Raw genomic sequence first — 8,198 nt, 5'->3', positions numbered from 1 at the left:
ATTATGAAATTTTCGTCAGACGGAACTGCACGCCTAACACGGTGCGCGCGCATGCGCAATATCTCCCGAGAGCAATCGTATTTTGCAAAAGATTATGCATTTAAAATGATGAGGAGTTATCCTAGCAGAGATTTGTATAATAACATTCCATTAGTAGACATCATTTAAGAAATAGGAGGAAGACCTTACATGTAAGGTCCCTGCTGCGTATACCAGCCATTACATAATCTGGCTACGTTAGTGTGTTAGCGCATGTGCAATATCTCAACAGAGGAGTTATATTTTGGGATGAATATACATTTGTAGCGGTCAAGGGTCACCAAGATCACGTGATCCGCGTCCCAACGGGATTTGGATGTAAGGTTTCACCTGCGTCACGCGACGTGAATCTCTGTACCTTGTTTGATGATTACGTGGCATAACCACGTGACAACTAGTAGTATATATAAGCTGCTGTTTCTCGCAGTGGAGGAGAGCACTGGGGAGAACACTGGAGGAAAGCACTGGTGTGAGCACTGGTGTTTCTCTCCAGGTGCTCCGAGATACACAACGCGAGGATCAGCGAGTGGTAAGATAAACGATCACGCTTTTTCACTCCTGGACTCACCCTCTGCCCGGTGCTTACTGACGGCTTGACCGTCTCTGCACGCAGGCATGCTGAGTTTTCGAGTCGCATTGCTTGTTACTGTGTGATTACTGTTTCTGTTTCTGGGCATTCAGCCCAAGTTTGTGTAGTATTTATGGCCACCGGCCTGTTGGTCGGCGGGCCAATAAAAGCACCGGCGTTCCCGGTTTGAACACTCAACTTGGTATTGTTGTCTTCGGTACCTGCTCGCGTCTGCGTGTGAATCCACGATCGAACCTGTGGCACTTTGAGGCCGTGACTGGCTCAAACGTCACACATTTAAAATAGTTAGGGGATATCTCAGCATAGATTTCCCTAATAAACTTTTATCAGTAGACCTGTGTGTATAATTAGGAGAGGGCCCTAGCATGTAGGTTCCAAAACACCTACTTTATGCCCTCGCGTCCTTCACATTGTCTCCCCTGTCCTTCGCTCATCCTGCTTCTTCTTCTACCGCCCCCAGCTATCTTCCCTGCCGCCTTTCCTCAGTCTCCCATCTCCTCTCCCCCGGAGCAAGCTATATTATGAAGTTTGCCTCAAACGGAACTGCACGCCTAACACGGTGCGCGCGCATGCGCAATATCTCCCGAGAAAAATCATATTTTGCAAAGATTATGCATTTAAAATAAAGAGGAGTTATCCTAGCATAAATTTCTATGATAACATTTCATCAGTGACATCATTTAAGAAATAGGAGGAAGACCTTACATGTAAGGTCCCCGCTGCGTATACCAGCCAGTACACAATCTGGCTACGTTAGTGGGTTAGCGCATGCGCAATATCTCACCAGAAGAGTTATATTTTGTGATAAATATACATTTAAAATGGTTAGGGGATATCTCAGCATAGATTTCCCTAATAAACGTTTATCAGTTGACCTGTGTTTATAATTAGGAGAGCGCCCTAGCATGTAGGGTACAAAACATCTACTTTATGTCCTCGCGTCCTTCACCTTGCCTCCCCTGTCCTTCGCTCAGCCTCTCTCGTCTTCTACTGCCCCAGCTATCTTCCCTGCCGCCTTTCCTCAGTCTCCCATCCCCTCTCCCCCTCAGCAAGCTATATTATAAAGTTTTCCTCAGACGGCACTGCAGGCTTAACACGGTGGGCGCGCATGCGCAATATCTCCCGTGAGACATCGTATTTTGCAAAGATTATGCATTTAAACTGAAGAGGAGTTATCCTAGCATAGATTTATATGATAAAATTCTATCATTTAACATCACACAAAAATAGAAGGAAGACCTTGCATGTAAGGTCCCCGCTATATATACCAGCCAGTACACAATCTGGCTACGTTAGTGTGTTAGCGCATGCGCAATATCTCACCAGAGGAGTTATATTTTGTGATGAATATTACATTTAAAATGGTTAGGGGATATCTCAGCATAGATTTTCCTAATAAACTTTTATCAGTAGACCTGTGTTCATAATTAGGAGAGCGCCCTAGCATGTAGGGTACAAAACACTTTATGCCCTCCAATCCTTTCCCTTGCCTCCCCTGTCCTTCGCTCAGCCTCGTTCTTCTTCTACCGCCCCCAGCTATCTTTCCTGCCGCATTTCCTTAGTCTCCCATCCCCTCTCATCCTCAGCAAACTATATTATGAAGTTTTCTTCAGACGGCACTGCACGCCTAACACGGTGCGTATGCGCAATATCTTCCGAGAGAAATCCTATTTTGCAAAGATTGTGCAATTAAAATGAAGAGGAGATATCCTATCATAAATTTGTATGATAACATTCCATCAGTTGACATCATTTAATAAATCGGAGGAAGACCTTGCATGTAAGGTCCCTGCTGCGTATGCAGGCGACAGATATCCACATGCAAGTGTGGCCTTAAGCCACCGGGGTCCTAAGGCCCCTATGGCACAATAATACACTGTGCAAGTGATGCAGCCTACTTTTCTTTGCTGGAAGCGGTATAGCTTACAACCAAGGCTTACCACATACTACTATATAGGAGGCCTTATGCCCTCTTCATACACAATACTATATATGTGGCCTTGGTGTGCCGCCAGCATACACTCTACTACAATCATCAATTTCAATCTAGTTTCTTTTTTCTTTTATTTGACTAGACTTTAAATTACTAGTCATTCTTTCCAATCATTTGCTTTGTAAATATTCATAATCATATCATCCTATTTTGTTTTAAATGTAAATTTTGTATATTGCCAATGTTAGATATCGGTCTACGAGCTAAATACAGCTCATGTTCCTGTAATTTTTATACCGATGAAAATAAATTTTATTTGATTTGATTTGAATACTATAAAGATGGCATTAGGCCACCGTCATATACAATACTATATATGTGGCTTGGGCCCCCTTCATAAACTATTCTATTAATACAATAGTATATAGTTGACCTTAGGCCCCCGCCATACAAATACTATATATGTGGCCTTGGGCCCCCATCATACACTATTATTACAATTCTATATAGTGATCTGGTATGTTACGCCACCTGGTGGTTACGCGGATACCTGGCCGTTGCTACGCGAGAAAGGGTGGGGAAATTTGTTTAAGAGGGCTGCCTGCTGGAGCAGGGCATGCTCTGATTGGTGGAGATTAAGGTTAGGTGGCAGGTTAGTGGACAGATTTCGTACATCGACTCGTTGTGCGAATCGAGAGAAGGCCTTTAATTACGTTTATCAAGACATGACATGATAGTGAGTAATGGCTTCATTTAATTTTCATTTATGTTTTGCTGCTGCTGCTACTACTACTACTACTATTGCTGCTACTGTTAATGCTGCTGCTGTTGCTGCTGCTACTAATGTTGCTACTATTACTACTGCTGCTACTACTCCTGGTACTGCTACTGCTGTCGCTGCTGCTGCTGCTGCTGCTGCTGCTGCTGCTGCTGCTGCTACTCCTCCTCCCGCTGCTGCTGCTGCTGCTCCGCCGCCACACACGTATCCCCGCAAACGATGCCATCATAGGAAATTACGGTTCCGATTAAAAGCTCCGAGTTGAATAAAACGTGATTAATGTCGCGTTTGCAGCTATCCGATTACCGCCATGTACGTAGCATCGTAATTACCCCCCTATACGTTTACTCGGCTTGAATCGTCGATGCATTGAATGTGCACTGCGGGGGTGCGCTTACAACGAAACATGCTCGTCTTCAACGTTCCAATATATAATATAAGCCGTGCGGAATAGAATCTGGTCGAGCAAGGTTCGCGCGCACGTACGTCGGCGATGTTTATAGGTTAAATATTTGCTTAGTGGCGATTTAAATATTTTGCGATGGACTGGTGTGAGTTAACTAAACGTAACCACAACCATGACTGTAGCTGTACGGTAGCCGTATCCATAAATGTAGCGGTAACCGTAAGCGTAGCTGTAAGGTATATAAACAGTGAAACAGTGAGTAAGTGAGTGAGTAAGAGAGAGCGTAAGAGAGAGAGAGAGAGAGAGAGAGAGAGAGAGAGAGAGTGTGTGTGTGAGACTAAGAGACTGAGAAAGAGAGAGAGAGATAAAGAGAAATAAATCGAAAGAGAGAGAGAAAGAGAGAGAGAAAGAGAGAGAGAGAGAGAGAGAGAGCGCGCACGAGCGAGAAAGATTTCGTCGCCGTCGCACGGCGCCGCACGCAGCGTGACGGCGCAGACGGCGGTGATCGATACCTGAATCAATACAGATTCTAATCCCTGCGGACGGTGTCTGCTCGACCAGCTTATCACAACAATCACACCCAGCATCATCTCATCTCTGATGGGATTCCCGCGAAAATCTATACGCTAACCGTCACGAGATTTCAAAACGTGTGAGTTTAGAAAGCCAATCTATAATTTCTCGGTTCAGAGTACCACCGGCTCTACGTACCTGTGTAGCCCTTTCACCTTCAGGGGAGGTGGAGAGAAGGGACGCCACTGTAGAGAGAGCGAAAGGGCTGCGCGGTTAGTGCTACGTTCACACGTGTTCAGCACAGATGATAGTAGGTGTGTGGTATAGATTGTACGGTTGAAATTGCATGTAAAGGAGAAATCTAATGCAATAATAATCGTGAGTTTTGAAATGCGGCGTTAGATGTGGATCTATTATTCTCTCGGTCCAGACGTATTCGTTACAGTTGTGTTGCAGATTGCAGTGCTTCAACCGTATCAGACGAAGTACGAGAAATCTATGTGCTAAATCGTGCGTTCTAAAATGCGTCGTTCAGAAGATTGTCTGTAATTTCTCGGTTCAGACGAATTATTGAAATCACTGGGTGACACACGACAGAAATTGGTGTCCAAGGTTACCAATTTAAAGCTCCGTTATCAAACGAGTCGTTTTTCTATAGCAATATTATTTGGTCATGGTGATGGCAATAACCATGCTTAAATAGGATATAAACGCATATTTAAATTCCGAAGTCTATATAAATTGCTCCGTTAACCATTTTGACATACAGGCAGTATATTTATGGAAGTCTGGGGCATCCATGGGTTTCTTGCATACTAATGAGTATAGCATTACTTCCAATATCATTATCCATAGCCGTCCTTAACACGCGTGCTTCACGAATCTTAGCGCACCCTTATGCAAGTTTTACTACAGCATAGCCTTATGATAAGCCTAAATTAGCGTACTCTTATGCATGGCCTACTTCAACATACCTTCATGACTAGTCTATCTATGTTTATCTTAGTTATCTTAGTTATCTTAGTTATCTTTATTCATTCTCTAACTTACAATAATAACGGTTTCCACGACACCATTACGATTAATTCCGACTATACACGTCTCCCGACTGTAAATCTAATAATCTCATTAGACATGTGTAAGCTACACATCAGCCCCTTTCCCCCTTTCTCGCTCCCCCTCCTCCTACCCCTCTCTCTACCCATCTTCCTACCCCTCCTCTTTTTCCTCCTCCCCCTCCTCCGTCCTTTAGCATAAATTTCGTTATGGATTGATCATTTTTCATTCATGTTATTTTCATCATTAAGAAATAGGAGGAAGATACTTTACCGCATGTAAGGTCCCCTCGCTGGTATATCCAGCCAGTACACAATCTTGTGCTACGGTTAGTGGTCGTTAGCGCATGCGTTCAATATCTCACGTCAAGTGAAAGAGTTATATTTGTGTTATAAAATATACATTTAAAATGCGTTATGGTGGATATCCTCAGCATAATTCCCTAATAAACATTATTTCAGTATGACCTGTGTTTTATAATAAGGAGAGGCCCTAGGCATGTTAGCTGGTAGATAAACACTTCTACCTTTATGCTCTTCGTCGCCCTTCTCCTTGCCTCCCTGTCCTTTCGCTCAGGCTCCTTCTTCTTCTACCGCCCCAAGTGCTAATTCTTCCCCTTGCGCCTTTCCTCAGTCTCCCATCCCCTCTCCCCTCTCAGCAAGCTTATATCTTTATAAAAGTTTTCTTCCTCATGACGGCCAATCTGTACGCCCTTCAAACACGCCGGCTTGTCGTCGCACATGCGCTCATTATCTCCCCCGAAGATATATCACTTATTTTGCCCAAGATTATGCATTTTAATATAATAAGACGGCACGTTATCTCTGCATTTAGATTGTGTATCGATAACTTATCTCTCCATCCCTAGTGACATCATCCTTAAAGAGTAATAGGAGGCAAGACTTCTTACCATGGTAAGGTCCTCGCTTGTCGTTTTTATATCATCAGCCTCATGTACTCACATAATCTGGGCTATCGTTACAGTGTTGTTTCTAGCGCTCCTCATGCGCCAATTATCTCTCCAGAAACGTTTCATGATTTTGTGTTGAACTATACATCTCTCAGAATATGGTTAGGGGATTTATTTCAGCATGATGATGGCTCCTCTAATAAATCTCTTTTATCAGCTACACCTGTGTGTTCTCATACATTACGGCAACGGGAGCGCCCTCCTCTAGGCATGTGTCTATGTGGTTACCATAATCACCTATACTTTATGTCCTCGCGTCCGTGTCAGCTCTTGCCTCCCTGTTCCTTCGTCTCACCCTTCTTTTCTGTTCTCTCTATCTTGCCCCAGCTATCCTTCCCTGGCCGCTTTCCTCAGTATTCTCCCATCCCCTCTCCCTCCTCGCAGCAAGCTTTATATTATAAAGTTTTCCTCAGACGGCACTTGCTTCAGGCTAACACGGTTGGCTATGCGCCATGCGTGCCACAATATTCTTCCCGTGTCAGACATCGTATTTTGCAAAGATTATTGCATTTAACTGTGAAGAGGATGTTATCCTTTAGCATGATTGTTTATATGATAAAATTCCAATCATTTTAACACATCACTACATAAACTAGAAGGAAGACCTTTGCGCATGTAAGCGTCCCCTCTGTACTTTTATTACTAGCCGAGGTTACACAAGTCCCTGGCTTCCCTACGTTAGTGTGTGTTAGCGCATGCGCATATATCTCACCAGAGGGTTATTATTTTTGTGTTCGATTTGAATATATTACGATTTAATAATTTGCGCTTTAGTGGGGATTAGGTATCTCAGTCATAGATTTTTCCTTTAATAAACTTTTTTTATCAGCTAGATCCTGTGTTTTCCCATAATTATAGTGAGTAGCGTCCCTTAGCATGTAGGGTACAAAACACTTCTATGCTCCTCCAATCTCTTTTCCTTGCCTCCCTCCTGTCCTTCTCGCTCAGACCTCGTCTTCTTCATACCGCCCCCAGGCTATCTCTTCTCTGGCCGGCATTTCCTTAGTCTCCCATTCCCTCTTCATTCCTCAGCTAAACTTAATTAGTGAAGTTTTCTTCAGACGGCATCTTCCTATCTCCGCCTTAACACTGGTGCGTGTATTGTGTCTTGCCTCAATAGTTTCTTTCGAACTGGAGATAATCCTATTCTTGCAAAGATTGGTGCAATTAGAAATGAAGAGGATGATAATCCTATCATAAATTTGTTGTTAATAACATTCCATCATGTTTGATACATCATTTAATAAATCGGAGGGAAGACCTTGCATGTAAGGTCCCTGCTGCCGTATGCGAGGCGACGAGATACCAACATGCAATGTTAGTGGCCTTATAAGTCACACCTGTGTCCCTCCTCTTGGTCCTAAGGCCCTTTCTTATGGCACTTAATAATTACACTAGTGCAAGTGATTTGCAGTCCTTACTTTCTGTTTGCTGGAAGCGTGTATAGCTTACATTATCCAAGGCTTATCCCCCATTATCATACCTAACTTATATAGTGGAGGCCTTATGCCTCTTTCATACTACTAATTACCTCTCCTCCCATATTATGTGGGCACTTTTGGATTGTGCGCTGCAGCTGATACACTCTACTACAATCATCAATTTCATCTAGTTTCTTTTTTCTTTTATTTGACTAGACTTTAACATTACTAGTCATCCTTTCCAATCATTTGCTTTGTAAATATCATAATCATTCATCCTCATTTTGTTTAAATGTTTAAATTTTGTTATTGCCAATGTTAGATATCGGCGTTTCTACGAGCTAAATTACAGCTCATGTTCCTGTAATTCTTCTATTTACCGATGAAAATCATATTTTATTTGATTTGATCTGAATACTATAAGATGGCATTTAGGCCACTTTTGCGTCAGTATACAATACTATATATTAGTGGCCTTGGGCCCCATCATTAA

The sequence above is a fragment of the Priapulus caudatus genome, unplaced genomic scaffold (assembly GCF_000485595.1).
Source record: "Priapulus caudatus unplaced genomic scaffold, Priapulus_caudatus-5.0.1 Scaffold345, whole genome shotgun sequence".
Taxonomy (NCBI): Eukaryota; Metazoa; Priapulida; class Priapulimorpha; order Priapulimorphida; family Priapulidae; genus Priapulus; species Priapulus caudatus.
Note: the sequence above shows the minus strand (reverse complement) of the source record.